General features: G+C 36.4%; 1 protein-coding gene across 1 annotated transcript in view; it reads left to right on the forward strand.

Moving 5' to 3' along the window:
- The first annotated feature begins 9428 nt into the window (after positions 1-9428).
- The window catches only part of Rcd6 (Reduction in Cnn dots 6), a 50732-nt gene continuing 42281 nt past the window's right edge, over positions 9429-17879 (forward strand). The window contains exon 1 of the mRNA XM_028185978.2: positions 9429-9580. The gene's annotated coding sequence lies outside the window, so the exon portion shown is untranslated. The remainder of the gene's footprint in view (positions 9581-17879) is intronic.

A 17879-nucleotide genomic window follows, 5' to 3' on the forward strand; every position in this document is an offset into this window, starting at 1 on the left:
ATAAAACGTAATTTTTTTTTGTTATCTTTTTTAGTGTTGCCAATAAAAAAAATCGTAGTAGAAAACGTCATGATTTTCATAGTTCGATACGTTCTTTGTACCGGTATTGATAGATTTGTTGTTGACAAATCGACGGGTGAAAGGGGTTTTTGGTTTAAGCCTTTTTGCAGCTTTACTGGAGAGCCGTTTTTTAAAGGTTATAATTTGGAAAAAATACCATTACAAGAAAAACATCTTCAGCTATTTCAATGGGGTAAACTTAATTGAAGTTCAATTGAAAACATCGAATTATTGATGCTAATCTATCTATCTATATATATAAAAATGAATTGCTGTTCGTTAGTCTCGCTAAAACTCGAGAACGGCTGGACCGATTTGGCTTATTTTGGTCTTAAATTATTTGTGGAAGTCCAGAGAAAGTTTAAAAGCTAGATAAGTATGAAAATGCTCGGAACTAAATAAAAATAACAATGTTTTTACTTTGATGTGTCCCCCGCCGGACGGATTCCTTTTGTTTGTTTTAAGTATATTTTATACAAAAGCTTAAGTCTTTTATTCATCGATTGAGGCACTACGAAGTCTGCCGGGTCAGGTAGTACCAAATAAAACGGACCTTTAAGTACTTAAATTACAAAGATCAATGTCGCTTAAAAACCAAATGCGCTTTCACCCCTCGAAATGTTTGTAAACGCGAATGAATCGTTCCGATAAACCTTATTACCGTAGTAACGAGAAGGGAATGTGAAAGACGCAGCCAAAGTGATAATCGCGCTGTTGCGTGTTGGGTCCATAATTTTTTTGTATTTTGTCTTAAATAATTTTTCTGTTCTCTCATTAAAATGTGTAACTGTGGACCTGTGATTTTTTGGATAAAAACATTTTTTTTTTTTTGAGAATTTATTTGTGTTGGTAATGTTTTTTTTTTATATTAGATCTGAATTTTCGTATAAAAAATATGTAAAATTCCATATAAGAAATGTCTGTATTTGTTGTTTCGGATTTTATTATGATTATGTGAACAGTTGTACCGTTTCATCATAGCTTTTGCATTATTTAAAAAAAAAAAAAGTTTAGTAAATTTATAATAATACAATAAAACGAATGTTGTCTAAACGATGTACAATCTCTTTGCCTTCAATGTTTGAAAATGTTTAGATATTTATAAATATATATCGACGCTTGAAAGGCAAACGTGACTAAGCGACAATGCGTGAACTTTACAGTAGACTAATTTAAAGTTAAAATATACCTGAGAAATACCTAAAAAAAATCTATTTTAACGAATCTAGCTGTAGGATTGAAACGATTTTAATAGACCTAAAAATTTTTTTTTTTTTTTGGGCATCGAATATGGTTATTTTGCCTATCATTTACGTACAAAGCAGCTATTGTCGCTTAGTCACGTTTGCCTTTCAAGCGTCGAAGTGTTAAAGTCTATACAAAATGTTTACATAAAGTTTTTTATTCGTTTATTTAATTGCTCAACGGTGTAAGATTGATTTACAGAGGGATTCTCGAGAAAGAATAGGCAATGTCAATAGTGAACCTTGCCAGGTATAAATAAGCGTTCTCAGACAAACTCTGTACTGTTTTTACGGTTAACACCCGATCGATGTCAATCCCTCAATATCGTATTAACGATTTTAAGTGAAAACTATCGCAACCTGATAATTTTGCCCGTATCTTTCAAGTAATCTTTTGTGTAAATCAATCTTAATACATTAATTTTTGTGAAAAAAACAATTTTAAAAAAAAAATTTTTGTTCGGGTTAAGTCATAACCTAATTTTGACAGTTGGCTTTACGTCAAGCTACATCAGTATTCTAATTCGTCAAAATTGTTGTCTCTGGCTTTTTAATAGGGGCTTGTACTTAAAATTTTATCGTTTAGAAATATGTATTCACATTTCTATTTATCTTATTGATATTAATTGTTATGTATGTCACTCTTATTGAATATATTCGTATGTGTAGTAGCGAAAGCGGGCTTTTATTTGTTTTTCCTGTTTACCTTTTTCATGTTTACTGCATTGAAATGCCATAAGTCATTTCAGGATTTCTTCTACTCAATATCCTCTCTACATCATGAAATGTGATGTGCTATAAAAGTTTTTGCATCCCAATGGCTCTACGAATAAGATATTAATTCCAGAACACCTACTATTTATATAGGTTCGATTTAAATTAAAAAATCAAATTAATTTATTTAAAAAAAAAAATTAAATAAAAAAAGTAAAATACATTTATATAGACATTATTTATTTAGATTATAATAAAGACAGTAAATGTGTATGCACATATTATACACAAAAACACATATATGCAGTACATAAGTGTATATTTGTGTGTGTATATACATGTAACTTTACCAACTGAATGCGCTGAATCCTTAACTTGAACACGCGCAGGTCAGTAATGGTCCTGATCTCGCGAGGTATCTCATTCCGTAGCAGAACAGATTGCACAACAAAATAATTATGAACATAACCAGAACTATATTTGGTACAGCAAATTAATAGCTTTTACTGTCTACGTTGAATGGCATTTAGCACTTTTCCAGACTATGTACATTAAAATCAATAAGAGTTAGAATAGATTGTCGAAACCTTGAAATAATAGATAAAAAAGGTCCTGATAGAAATTCACCATGAATATAAACATTACTTACACACAGTACTTTAGAGTACTACAATTCTTTGAAATATTAGTTTGTGTTAATGATTTTCACCCACTACTCTTACTAATCAGGCCAAGGACTGATTGTAACTCAATTGACAGATGAGCGTTAGATTTTATTCAACGAATTTATCACGCATAGTGGGTGTGTGTTAATTAATCAAATTTAATTCCACGGCTTGATATATGTACCTCTAGCTTTTGTTCAGCGTAGGTTGACTAATGAGTTTACGGCCCCTCCGGTGCTAAATATCTATGGTACTCCACAGACATCATAACGCGATTGTGAAAATCGGAGATTTAATGAAGTTCCATTGTGTAACAGTTGTTTCACCCTTAAAACCAATTCCAAGATTGTTTCGCGGCAAATAATAAACAAGAAAAGAGAAAAACAAGGAAATAAACAAAATGGCGGTGCCCATCCGTTTTTTTTCCTACCTATGCTGATAGCCTTGAGAGGCTATTTCAGCTTCTACTTGACGTGTAGGTGAGCTCGCGGGGCTCAAACCGGGAGTGTTGCTAACATTGGCCCTAGCAAGAGCAGTGCTTCGCAGAATCTACCACCGGATCGGAAACGCGACCTACTGAGGAGATCGGGCGAGAAACTCAGTAGGGTGTCTATAGGTTAATTTACTCGTCGAGCCCTTTGTCGCAAGCGACGGGTTCGACGAGGACGATGACCGGTGCTTTTAGGTACCTAAAGTTTGACCCACGGTTTGACCCCCGAGACCTTACTTACACGCTGGGGTAACGCTGATATAGCCTTTGAAGGCTATCAGCATAGGTAGAAAAAAAAAGCTATGTAACTTTTATCTTTAGCGACACAGAATACATTCGTCACATACAGACGCATCAAAATAACATAGTTCCGATATTTGCCCAAAACGTACTTACGCAAACCGTGTCTTAATGCAACATCTGTATTGTCCACTGACCCAGAATGTTCTCACGGAAGAACAAAGGCGTCGTGTAACATGGTTCTCTACTTTGTGTTTAACCTGTACGTCGCGGAAAAGTGCGATAAACTTTAGTAATTCGTAGGGAAATTAGAACGTATTTACGCGACCAGATTATCATATCAGGTATTTGCTATGAATACTTTTTAAAAGTATTTTATTGGACAAATTTTTTTTATGTTTTTTATTTTATTGTTTAGATGGGTGGACGAGCTCACAGCCTGGTGTTAAGTGGTTACTGGAGCCCATAGACATCTACAACGTAAATGCGCCACCCACCTTGAGATATAAGTTCTAAAGTGAGACTTAGTGCAAATAGCTCTTATAAGCAATAAAAAAAACTTAAGTGGAATGGGTTGACTTCATATGGCGGGACGTAAGCAATACCAAGAGCGCAGCCAAACCCCTACCGATCGCTCAGAACTTTAAACCTCTTTTGAAAAAGAGTATAGTATAGCACTCAAGAAACACCCTGAATTAAATCCTGATTCAAATGGTTCAACCATAATTCATAACATCGCTAGCGTCTTTGAACACTAATAAATATTAGGTTAACCATAGATAGGCATACCTACGCATGGAAGCACCATAGGCATCGATGGCGCAAGAATTTTCGACATTTGAATACTGTGCTAAATACCTACCATCAATTTTTTTATAAAATATATTTATATTTACGGTACGTAGCGACTTGGCTGTGCATCTGGCATTAGTGACGTCCACAAGCGACGGTAACCACTTACCGTCAGGTGGGCCGTATGCTCGTCTGCCTATAAAGACAGTAAAAAAAAGATTTCCATTACCTTAGAATGAAGATGAAACGTAAAACCTTTGAAAGAAAATTAAAGGATATAAATATTTATATAAGGAAATAGACGGTTGCTAGCCCAATAGTCAAATACAAGTTCTAAGGTCTCAGTATAGTTACAACGGCTGCCCCACCCTTCAAACCGAAACGCATTACTACTTCACTTGTAAAATTTACTGATGGTAGGACCACTTGTGAGTCCGCGCGGGTAGGTACCACCACCATGCCTATTTCTGCCGTGAAGCAGTAATGCGTTTCGGTTTGAAGGGTGGGGCAGCCGTTGTAACTATACTGAGACCTTAGAACTTGTATCTCAAGGTGGGTGGCGCGTCTACGTTGTAGATGTCTATGGGCTCCAGTAACCACTTAACACCAGGTGGGCTGTGAGCTCGTCCACCAATCTAAGCAATAAAAAAATAAAATTTTTTTACGGGTAACACCCCAGTCGACAATAAATCGAAATTGGAACTTGAAAATTGTTAGGTATTCGAAAGGTTAGAAATAAAATACGGACAATAAAAAAATCCAAGATTAAACCGTAAAAGTAATTTGAGTCATGTCACGAAAACCGAAGTCAATATCACGTTGCAACACCTCCGGGCTCCAGTAACCACTTAACACTAGGTGTGCCATGTGCTCGTAACCTCCACGAATAATATAAACGAAAAAAAAAAGTTCTCTCTTTTGACATATGATTATGGAACCCATAACAGTATTTCTAAACTATATTTCGTTAATGAATACAATAGGTCAATGTACGTTACGTATGTACACACGTTATGTATGTACATGTACATGTAATATGCAAATTATACATTTACGTTGAAGATTAATGAAATAACTTAGAAGTCGTGAAAACTGTTCGCTAAATCTTGACAAGGAAGATAATCTGTCCTTTTCATTTCAATACGTACGAGGGAGATGCAGGATGCATTGTTTTACCGTGGGAATACGTTGATTCACAAACTGACAAACCGTCTTGTAGGATGTGTCGAAGGAAAACGCATATTTGCGCTTTATTTGGAATTGAACCTTGACGTCAAGGCGTTAGAGCAATCTCTTGCATTCATGAAATGTATTCATATTATATTTGTTCTAGCTATTACAGCTCCTTTAAGAATAAATACTTTTTTCGTGGCAGATCAAACATGCCGCTTTTGCTGCGAGACAACAGTGAACTTTTGTTACTGGTGGTAGGACCTCTTGTGAGTCCGCGCGGGTAGGTACCACCACCCTGCCTATTTCTGCCGTGAAGCAGTAATGCGTTTCGGTTTGAAGGGTGGGGCAGCCGTTGTAACTATACTTGTGACCTTAGAACTTATATCTCAAGGTGGGTGGCTCATTTACGTTATCGATGTCTATGGGCTCCAGTAACCACTTAACACCAAGTGGGCTGTGAGCACGTCCACTCATCTTAGCAATAAAAATCTTCAGTGACACTTCAGTTGACATTGTTCAGCCATTAATTTGAAACATTCGAATTTTACTGTGCTCTGTCTCTTTCACATGCATTATAAAAAAGCGAGTGAAAAAAACAAATCCCTTCGAAATTCAATTTTGGAATACGACCTCAAAGAAAACACGTCGGAAACGCGTAATGCCCTAAAATTTTAATATTTCTTCTTCTTTCTTCTTATCAGCCTATGGACGTTCACTACTGGAGATAGGCCTCCCCCAAGCCTCGCCACAAAGACCGGTCCTGCGCTGCCTGCATAAAGATATTTGTAATAAAGAAATTACGTTTTTTTTAATAGTTATTTTAATCTATTCCTGTTCATTTCTATGTCTCCTAAGTAATATGTGTTCTCACTGCCGAGGTGAAAAACTGTGCTACACGAGAGCAAAGTTTTTTGCATCTCGTGCTGTTGAGTCCGTCACTACGCTCAGGATTCTAACTTTGAATCATAGAATCTTTCACTTGCTCGGGACTGAAAATCAGCACTCGAAACCATAAACAACTTTGCTCTTTTGTTGCACAAATAACTTTTTTTTCCTACCTATGCTGATAGTCTTGAGAGGCTATTTCAGCTTCTCCTTGGCGTGTAGGTGAGCTCACGGGGCTCAAACCGGGAGTGAGAATAAATACTATTGTAACTTGGTATTCTTTACATTAAGTTTATAGTTTAAAAAGTTTTAAAAGCTTCTAAGACTTTCGCGGTCATTAATTTAAGACGCCTGATCTACTAATATCTATGTCTTCATATAATTTTGTCGTGGCACCTTTGATAGAGCGTACTTGTATCTAAAGTATGTTCACAAATGTTAACACGACAACAATGCTTAAGGGTAATTTTTTATCACAAAAAAATGAGGATTTGTCATAGAGATATCAAAACAAAACCTTAAACGCCTGTTATGACGAGATATAACGAGGTTAAATTGTTTGGTAGAAATAAAATTATATGTGGATATCAGAAATAGAAAAGAAAAATGTTAATCAAATATGAGGATACTGGCAAATACGCATACTGCCTCCCAGACGTTAAGCGGATATTTGAGCTCTTAGTATACACTCTGTGTTCTAGAACCGTCTGAACACAAAGTAGTATACTAGAGAAAGAGATTATATCTAAATTTATATCTAGAGAGAGATGACAGGGTATCATGAGACTCGCCAAGTTTGTTCCCTCAGAATTATATGACGTCCTCTCTATCAACAGCGAAATGATTGAGAAGAGGAAGATACTAGAGATAGTTCGTGTAATCACAACTAAATAGGTTTTAAATAAATCGTAATTCAAAACGCCGCAAAACTGTTCAAGTCAAGTCGCTCAGTAATTACGCAATTAAAAATAAATTGAGTCATACTCACGTGGCTTACTCAATAATTTAAATCAAATTATATAATCAATTACATTAAGAAATTTTAAATTCTTTTAACTTGTAAAATAAACTGGTTATTTTATTGTTTACGTTGAAGTAGTATTTAGAATAAACAAAACCGGAATTATTATGCACACTTGTTTGAATATTTAACAGTGTGAATCATAATGTCATTTGACTTATGAATATAAATGAATAACGGTTAAGGAATGATCCGACGTGGTTCCGTCATAATATATTTGTCATCATCACATCACCCGTCCTCCGTTAACTATAACTGCTGCTATTTTGCCAAATATCATGTGCACATGCAATGGATTGCCAATGGTATTTGAGAAAATTGTTTTTCATGATGAGGGAGCAGTGCCGCTGACTTCAAAGGCTACGACAACCACACATCGTCGGTCGGACCGGCCATCTAATGCAATGTTGTTGTTGTTGTAGTCATAGGGTACTCCGCTGGTACATAGGGCCCTCACAAGTTGTCTCCACTTGACCCTGTCTTGCGCTTGCTCTACTACCATTAATTATTTCAATTTATGCTTTAATATTTAGACCAGCGTTTGCTCACAGTTTTAGCTCGCCTCTATGTAGAGTTGTATACTGGTTTTTATACAGGCCACGTTGGCAGTCCTCATCTCACTCTCCACGGTGCGTCGCCAAGTGTGTACAGGGCGACCAGGTCTTCTCCTGCCAAGCGGTTGCCACTCAAACGCGATTGATGCTGCGTTGACTCCGCTGCGCCGTAGAGTGTGTCCTATCTAACACCATTTCCGATGGGTAATGCCTTGGGCGATGGAGTTTTGGTCACCTAATGGTCATCTGATGGTCATCTAATGCAATATAAAAACTAGTCTCTGCAATAAAAACTAATCTCTGATTTGCTTTAGCAATGAAAAATCGGACGATTACGAGATATAGGATCAGTAGTGGGGCTCAAAGAATCAAGAAGTATAGTAGAACAATCGAATGGAGGTAATTTGAGAGTCCTATCGCCCGAATAATCTCGTTTCAGAATTAGCAGTAGACTACAGTTCTCTCAAATTTTAAAATGATCTTTTCTACGCGAATTTTCACTGAGTGCACTATATGACATGTCCTTAAACAAGGTTTGGAAATAGTCCTCAGAAGTCTTCTGAAGTCGTTAGAAGTCTGTGCTTAGCATTGCTGATATGCATTAGCGACGTTAACTAGGTGTTTTCCGAGCGCTATGACATGTCCTTCTTCAAACGAGGCTTGCGGAGAGTACTTAACGGTAAGCAGCGGCTTGGCTCTGCCCCTGGCATTGCTGACGTCCATGAGCGACGGTGACCACTTACCATCAGGTGGGCCGTATGCTCGTCGGCCTACAATGGCAATAAAAAAAAAACACTTCTAGCCACCATCTGGTTATTTGACTTTGATGGCTGTAAAAAAACAAATCCACAGCATTAGAAAGTCAATAAGTAAGCCTAGTTACAAAACACTATTTAGTTCACAACCAGTTCAGTTCAAATTGCAGCAAACGATTAATATATTATGAATTCTGCTACTGCTGCTTACCGTATTTACATATTGGCGTTTGTAACTAGTGACGTCAGCGTGCCAGTTTGACAGCTGCATTCCCGCGCATTTTTATTTCTAAAAACGTGTTGCTAGCTTTAAATTGTTATTATTAAATGCATGTCTCTTTATTTTAATAAATATTAATAATAAATATTTCAAAGTAATAAATAAGTAATAAATATAATAAATAAGTAATAAATATTTCAAAATCAAATTGTGTTTTTTTTTATTATTTAGATGGGTGGACGAGCTCACAGCCCTTCTGGTTGTTAAGTGGTTACTGGAGCCCGTAGACATGTACAACGTAAATGCGCCACCCACCATGAAATTGATTATTTTATTTAATGGTTAATGATTTCAGTTGAATCGTTGGTAGTGAATCTGCTGTCTTATTGAAGTATTTTAATCTTGGTAGTTGTACCCGATCATGGCCCTTTCAATATTTATTAATTATTGAAGTCCTTGCCTACTCAAAGAGGTATAATAGTTACAATTCCATCTCCCACTGCAATATTGAAAACAGGAAACACATAACCTATATTACTTACTGATTTCTTTAAATCTCTTTGCCAATAAAATGAAATAATTCTTAAACCTGACCACCCTTCTGTAATCATATGCTAGTAGCGCGCGGAAACTCGGCGCGGACGCACGCGTTCCATATTCAAAGTTCTTACAATCATATTCTTTCGTAAGTCTTACAGTGTTCTTCTATGGTTCGATAGTGTATTAGTGCAGACTGCTGGGAAGTTCAAGGAATTTTTGCATTGAAGGTTTGTGAAACGAATTACGTAATATTTAATTTGGAATAAAATTGCAATTTAACTTACGAAATGTCTTGAAGTATTGTAGTGTGATAATTTATATTGTAACTATAGAAATCATGGTTTTTGTCGCAATAATTGTTGCGTGATCTATACTATCGTCGATTAACTAGCTGAGGGCTGGTTTTAAGTAATTATCACTTCGCTCTTTAATAGATTAAATGTTTTCAATTTATTCTTTAATATTTAGACCAGTGTTTGCTCAGTTTTATTTCGCCTCTATGTAGAGTCGTATACTGGTTTTTATAATTTCCACTCATTGATATTAATTGAATTTAAGCAATCATTTTATGCCTTAAACTAAATAGATCTATCAAACTTCCTTACAAAGTAAGATAAGAGTTTTTTTTAGTGATTATAGCTTTCATTGAAAAGACTTCAACGCGTGCTTAGAATTTATTTGTTACCAAAAAGTAATATTCAAACTCAGCAAATGGTATATGTGAAGGTCAAACACTTGTTTGCCATAAAATACGTCATGTTTTGATGAAGGGATTCCATTCGGCCGAGGACTGATGAAACGAATATCTATATATTAATACGTGAAGCAAAAACTTTGTATCCCTTTTTACGAAATTTGCGCGGACGGAGGAGTATGAAATTTTCCACACTTATAGAGAATATAGAGAAGAAGTGCACAACGCTAATATTTTTTTTAAAATAATGCATAAAAGATACATTAAATCAATAAAGAAAACATTACCCACACTACATACCATGTAGGTATTTGACGCACACACGCATGCATACTATTTATTTATTGTCAAACTACTATATAGGTCTATTGTCAAACTTTGACGTCTGTGGTCAAATTGAGAATAGATTAAATATTGTTTGTCTTTGTGAATATTTTTATAGTGTACATTGTCTTGGCGAAATTTGTGATTATAGAAGTACTATAAAATACAATCATTAGTGTACAAACTTACAATTCCAATTAATTATAGTTGAATTTCGACTACTGCGGGACCTCTAGTACGTTTAAAGATGTCATATTGTGTTGACTTTGCATTTTTTAAATTGTCATCGAAAGGCTTAACTGCTAGTATTCTTCTCTAGTAGTATTATTCATTGATTCAAATGAGTGTGAGTCGTTGATTATAAAAAAAACCTCAAGTTTATTGAATTTAATAACAACAATTTTATTTATGGCCATTCAAAGCTATGAGACAATGTGTGTGATTCACATAGTCTTTCAGTACAGCTACGATTCAAAACGATAATGGATGAAACGAAAAAGTGACACCGAAAAGAGACAGCAAGATACATTTAAAAGATTTACCCGCGAGAGAATGAGATAGATTACTTAAGGCGGTTTAACTTACGACTGGAACTTAATTTGAAGGCAGACGAATGCACGGCCCATTTGACGGTAAGCAGTCACTGTCGTTCGTGGATATAAATAAACTCAATTCCTATTATAGATATGTCGCGAGTATGCACGGGTGCGTCCCAACATTCTTCATACTTACCACGAAACTATAACTAGTCTGGCCATAAATACTGCTACATAAAAATTTTCCTTTTTTTTTTCAACTTTTTAAATATTTTGATTTTGGAACACGTACCTATATTATTTTAAAAACTTCTTTCGATTTTGCGCCATTTCACATATTTTTTCGTGTTCATTATCAAATTACTGTTAGAACTACAAAGGCTGTTACTGCTCTTAAAGCCACAATTCGTCGAAAACCCCATTAGGAAGCAATAAGTCTTACCGCGAGAAATGAAGAAGGACTCTGTCGCGTAAAATAAAACAAGACCTGAAGCTCGGTGCTTATAGTCGATATTTACAGTTAAAGAGAGTGGATCGATCAAAACGCCTTCTGTCGCGATACGCAGGTGAAAGACACAGAAATATCTTCTTTACCAATGAAAATGCTCACGATTAAAAAACACAACAATAATCAAAATGATAAAGTGTACGCTCACGGTTCTAAAGAAGCTGCTCAAGTGGCCGGAAAGGTACAATGTGGTCATCATCGTGCGTCAGTGATGGTTTGGTGAAGTGTGTCTTATCAACGAGTCATAAAGCTACACTTTTGTGAGAAACTACAGCCAAAGTGTATCAAGATACAGTCTTGAATCATGTTATGAAACCTCACAGCAATAAATTTTTAAAAATATACCGTGGACTTTCCAGCAGGACTCTGCACCTGGTCACAAGGCACGAACTACCCAAGCCTGGCTTGAAACCAACGTTCCGGACTTTATAAGAGCTGAAGACTGGCCCTCATCTAGCCCAGACCTCAACCCTTTAGACTTCAAATTATGGCCAGTTTTAGAGGGCATGGCCTGCTCTAAAGGATCAGATGATATTGAGTATCATAAAAAATCTTTGGAGCAAGCAGTGACAAAATTTCCCTTGGAAACAGTCCGTAAATCCGTAGATTCGTGGACAAGCAGATAAAAGGTCTGTATATGTAAGGCCAGGCCAAAAGTGGCCATTTAGAATAGAATATTTTTTATTTTTTGTTGAAACTTTAATAAATATGTAGGTACAAATTTTAATAATATTACATTACTTCATTAAAAAAAATGCATTTTCATTAGATAGAACTCATATCTTAAGGTGGGTGGCGGCATTTACGTTGTAGATGTCTATGGGCTCCGATAACCACTTAACACCAGGTGGGCCGTGAGCTCGTACACAAATCTAAACAATAACAAAATAAAAATAAAACATATATCCGATCCTTTTCAGTTTAGTTCAGTGACGATTTTAACAAAGAATCTCGTTAAAATTTTTGGAGAAATTTCTAAAATCTTGTTATCAATGAAACTATCAAATATTTTAAGTGTATCCATAAATATCTGGAATCGTTGAGTACAAAGCGAATTCTTGTCACGCCCACTATACGACATGCTAATACAATGAGTCAATATTGCAAGACAAACAGATTTCTGAATCGATTTCAAATTGTGAGCAAAATTCAGTTAGTTATGTTATGACGACGCTTGTACCTGAAAGTAAGTATTGTACTTTTTGACGAAGCATGTTGCTGATAACTCTATTTCTGTAATCTGACGAAGCGTGTTGCGGATAATAACATGTACTTTTAGGTTAGGAATATTGTTATTTTTTTTATATTACCCGATAATTAAAAACGTTAGTTATTTATTCTGTTAGTTATTAGCTGACTTGTGGGGAATATCGGTAAAGGTTTTAGGTCTGTAATAGACATTATTGCTCCTCATCTTGTTAGTATTTATAATGATTGTATTAAGTGTGGTGTATTTCCTGACTTAATAACATAGTAAAGGGATTCCTCTTTTTAAATCTGGTAGTACTGATGACCCCTCTAACTGCAGACCTATTCCAGTACTTCCAACGTTGAGTAAAATTTAAAAAAAATTATTTTGACACAACTTTTAGAACATTTTAATTCAAATAACCTGCTTTATAATAAACAATTCGGGTTTAACAGTGGTCGTTCCACCACTGATGCAGGTGCTTATCTAATCAAAAATATCTTTCAATCTTGGGAGGAGTCGCATGATTGTCTTGGAATTTTCTGTGACTTATCCAAAGCATTTGACTGTGTTGAACATGAAACATTGGTGAGGAAACTACACCACTATGGTATTAGAGATGATGCATTGGAACTTATTACTTCCTATTTATCGGGAAGGATACAAACAGTAGATGTGTGGTTTGTTATTTGTTGTTCGTATTGGCGAGATATTTTACTCCGAACATATAAAACTCAAACACACCATTTCTACAATATCTATCATGTGTACAATGTTATAATATAAACTAAAAAGAGGAAACAACGCTAACCACTACAAGATACAAATTAAAACTAAAATTACTACAATCAACACTTAAATGGACGCGCGCGAATCTCGTCGCATGACGTCACGGGACACCAGCGCGTTCGGGAACCCCGATCGCGTCCGATGACGCCCGAGTGCGTCCGAGTGTTGCACGCTACAGACTACAGATGTAAAAGGTAATAAATAGATCTTCAGGCACCGTGTTGAAAATTAGTGAACCTCAGGGTTCCATCTTGGGTCCTTTTTTATTTCTAATATATATAAACGATTTACCTAGTTTTATTGAGACCCGACACGAGGTCGTATTATTCGCAAGTCTATGACGAAGTGAATGATGCGGTTTCGTATGTGGTTCATTGGTTCCGTATCAATAATCTCTTATTGAATAGTAAGAAAACTAAATGCATTAAATTTACTTTAAAATGTATTAAATCATCTTTTAATGTAAGACAAGTAGATATTAATGTAATTGTTTCTGAGGAATCATTGGAGCTTGTTGAGTCAACTGTGTTTCTTGGTGTAACAGTGGACTCCAAACTGTCGGGGGGCCTCATATTCATAAATTAGCGTATATCATATTCATATTCAGCTCATATTCATAATTAAAAATTAAGCTCAGCTCTGCAGCATACGCAGTAAAAAAAATTAGAATGTTAACAAACGCGGACACGGCTCGTTTAGTTTATTTTAGTTACTTCCACAGTGTCATGTCCTATGGTATTTTGCTATGGGGCAATGCGGCCGATGTGGAAATGATATTCATTCTGTAGAAAAGAGCTATACCCGTTGACTTGCCCGAACGGGCTCTTGACGCTTACCCCACAATGCCTCGACTTTTTTTTTTCCTTCCTTAGCTGAGAGCCCTATGAGGCTATTTCAGCGTAACTTTAACTATAGTAGAATTATTTTGTCCGTGCAGTTTCGGTCCTAAAAAGTCGGAGCGGTGAAGCGAGTATTTCGCTCTCTCTTTCACTCACGAGCCTTATGGACGGGCATAGTGATGCGCATTACTGTTGTCGATAAGCGCTATAATTATTTTGTCGCTGCAGTTTGGGTCATAAAACATAGCCCGGCTAGGGCGGTGAGCATGTTGCGTGGGCGCAACGCCATTATCGATAAAAACAAATGAGTCATCGAAGGCAGGTACACGGCGGCGGGGCGGCATACGAAGGGTGGTGAGACTTTGTTATGTTATAAGTCATTTGTACTTACCTACAAATTATAGTCGAAATGTGTTTTAATGCATTCGTTCTCTGAATTTCTTTAGTGACACAATGGCTACTCCTTTGTTCCGTTTCAAAACGGCAGAATTTATTCAAAATAATATTTTCACGTGTTCGGTGTTGTTATCAACAATGTGTTAAAAATCTTCACTGAAATAAGAATAAATCCCGAAAAGTTAAAAAGTAAATTTCTGCCGTTCTCGTTAACTTGTGCGGCGATATGTGGTGTAAGTGTTAGATTAGTGATTTTTTCTTTCATTTTTATCACTATCAATAATCAAAATAACTAGACTAATATTCTCACTAAATAAACAAAAATCATAGGGATAACGCTTACTATTACTAAGAAGAATAAAAATTAGTGCAACAGTTCTCATTCACACAGTGAACTTACTTTCGTTTTACAGATTTTTTTGATCTACGTACCATACAATACAAAAAAAAACAATTGCTATACAACATAGTACTTCTAAAGTCCTTTCTAAAAAGGTATAAAACTTGTACATTGGATCGCATTGCAATATTCAAAGGTAAACAAAAAAAAGTATCACAAAATGGCGGGTCTAATAAAGGCTTGGTACACACTGAGTGCGTGATCCGGAAATACGTCAGAAATACGCTATGTTTCATGTTTTTTTTATGTATTAGTGAAATTTTGCGAAGTGGACGACGAGTGGATATTTAATGCTATAAAACAACAACAAACAAATAAAATTTAGCAATCTATGTGGTCCCTTGTCTCCCGGCCGCCATCTTGGAAAAAGGGGTGAAAACACTTTTTTCGCGATATCTTGGAAACTATGCGTCTTACAAAAATTTTGTAGTCATAATTTGTAGCAAATAGTTTTGCCTACAAATATAAGTATACAACTTTTGCCCAAAATAAAAAATTAAAGAAGTTATAAGCAAAAAAGTAAGAATTTTTTTATAAAAAATTATATAAAAAATTCTTTTTTGCTCGACTTTTATTTATCGCAAATATATTCTTACAAAATTTTGATTTAATTCGTACAACTTTACTTATTCATTCCTAACTCTTTTCCCCGCCACCCATGAGGTAGAGTCTGTAGGCGCGTTTTTTTTTACGTGGTATCCCCAGTAGGCCTAGTCCACGGACATCTTGCTTATATATTTTAAATTTCACAAAAATTAAAACCACCTACTACACCATAACAAATAATTAGTTTATATTTCTACCCTGTATGATGTTATAAAAACTTAAAATACTTAACAAAGATTTCGTAGGATAGCCCGCAAACCGTATGCAATCAAGTTTTAACAAGTTTCTGCGGATAAAGGTGATCGATGATAGTAATTTTTATTTTTTATTTTACAATTTTACCTTAATTACATTGCACCAGAAATTATTTTAAACATTAGGAAAAAAATTCCATGCAGTTTTAAAATATTATACATACGTTGAAGTTTTCTTTACTTTCTTGTTTTTAACTTAGGGCATTTTACAGCATTTTCCTAGCATTTTATAAGAAATTACTGATGTAAGAATCATCATTTTTATATAACATGGAAATACGTATATAATTATTGTTCAAATAGTTGTGTTTGCATGCAAAAAATGCAATAATCGGACCTTAAATTAATATTTTTTAAATTAATATTAACTAATAACATTTCAATGGACTAATGGTACATGTGGTGTGTGTGTTTTTTTTTTAAATTTTTATTGCCCTTGTAGGCAGACGAGCATACGGCCCTGGTGGTGAGTGGTTACCGTCGCCCATGGACTTCAGCAATGCCAGGGGCAGAGGCAAGCCGCTGCCTACTGCTGTGTGGGGTGGGTGACAGAGGGTCAATTCCTCTATTTATGGTACTCAATGTAGCAGCCTTCGATGCACAAGTTCACCGCGCAGGTGCTGCACCTCCACACCGTCGTGCGACGCACTTTGGCTGCGTGACACATCTTACAGCGCTGCGATCGCTCATTTTTTACAGGCAAATGCATCTGCGATGGTGCAGCTGGTGCCATTGGTTCTATTGGCCGAGGAATTGCCCTAGGTCCACACACTTGCAGTAGCTCCTTCACCAACTGCAGCCGAAACTCACGATTTCCAATGACTTGAGTGCGGTTGTGGTTGAACAAAACAAAGGAATTATGTATTGACACATTGACCAATCGGCGGAAGAGTTTTTTGTACCAGATGATTTTTCTCACTTTCTCCATAGGGTAGGCTTGCAGCATTTGATCTTTATGGTTTAAGCCATCCATAGAGAGGTTGTAGTCAAGTACTACTTGGGGTTTGTATCTATAGTACCCATATTTTTCAATTCCGTCGATTTTTACTTGGTGGAATGTGGAGATCATTGCAACTACGTTTTTGTCCATCCACACTTCTACACTCAAGTCTTTGGTCGTGCTGAAAGCCACCTCTCCCGCTTTCATGTTTTTTTTTGCCTTTTCTCTTAAGCCTTCCGGAACAAACTCCCTGATGAGTCGGAGAGCGCCCATCGAATCTGTTTTGTGCTTCACTTTGAGGATCCGAGATAGAAGTGGCGCGTTATAAAAATTGTCCATAACGAGTGTATGGCCTCTATTAAATAAAGGTCTCATCAAAGTGAGCACAATCTTAGAAGTAGCACTCTCTGGCTCATCCCCTTCCTCATGCTCTTCAACCGGTTCTTGCACCCCCACCTGCGCAACATGAATGTGTCCCTTGCCCGAGTAAACCTCCATCCTCCACAAATAGCCGGTCCTCGACTCGTACAACTCGTAGCTTTTCATACCTACTCTCGCTTTTTTTGTGGCAATTTTTTGCGAAAATGTGAGTCGCCCCTTCCATAAAAGGAGTGACTCGTCAATTGCCACATTTTGCTCAAGTATGTATAGGGAGCTAAATTTTTCATTTAGGTGCTCAATGACGGGCATAATTTTGTCGAGTCTGTTGGAAGGCACGGGCAAGGACGCGTTGTTTACAAAATGTAGACAACGTTTGATTATCAAAAACCGGTTGTAGGGCATGATGTCACCGAAATTCCCAATTCGGAGTTCATCTAATTTGGGATACCAATATTCTCGCTCCACATTGTTTGTTACCAGCGACTGCAACATGATAATAGCCAAGAACTTTTTTATGTCGTCATCGGTAACGTCCTGCCACCGTTTCAGCCTGGAGTTGGGCTTCTCATTACGCCTTAACATTTCACCACCATACCGATTGGTCTCGCGGACTATGTGGGCGATAATATCGGCATCCCAAATTTTCAGAAAGACTCCCAAGGGAGTGAGT

This window comes from Bombyx mandarina, chromosome 28, assembly GCF_030267445.1.
Source record: "Bombyx mandarina strain Sakado chromosome 28, ASM3026744v2".
Classification (NCBI taxonomy): Eukaryota; Metazoa; Arthropoda; class Insecta; order Lepidoptera; family Bombycidae; genus Bombyx; species Bombyx mandarina.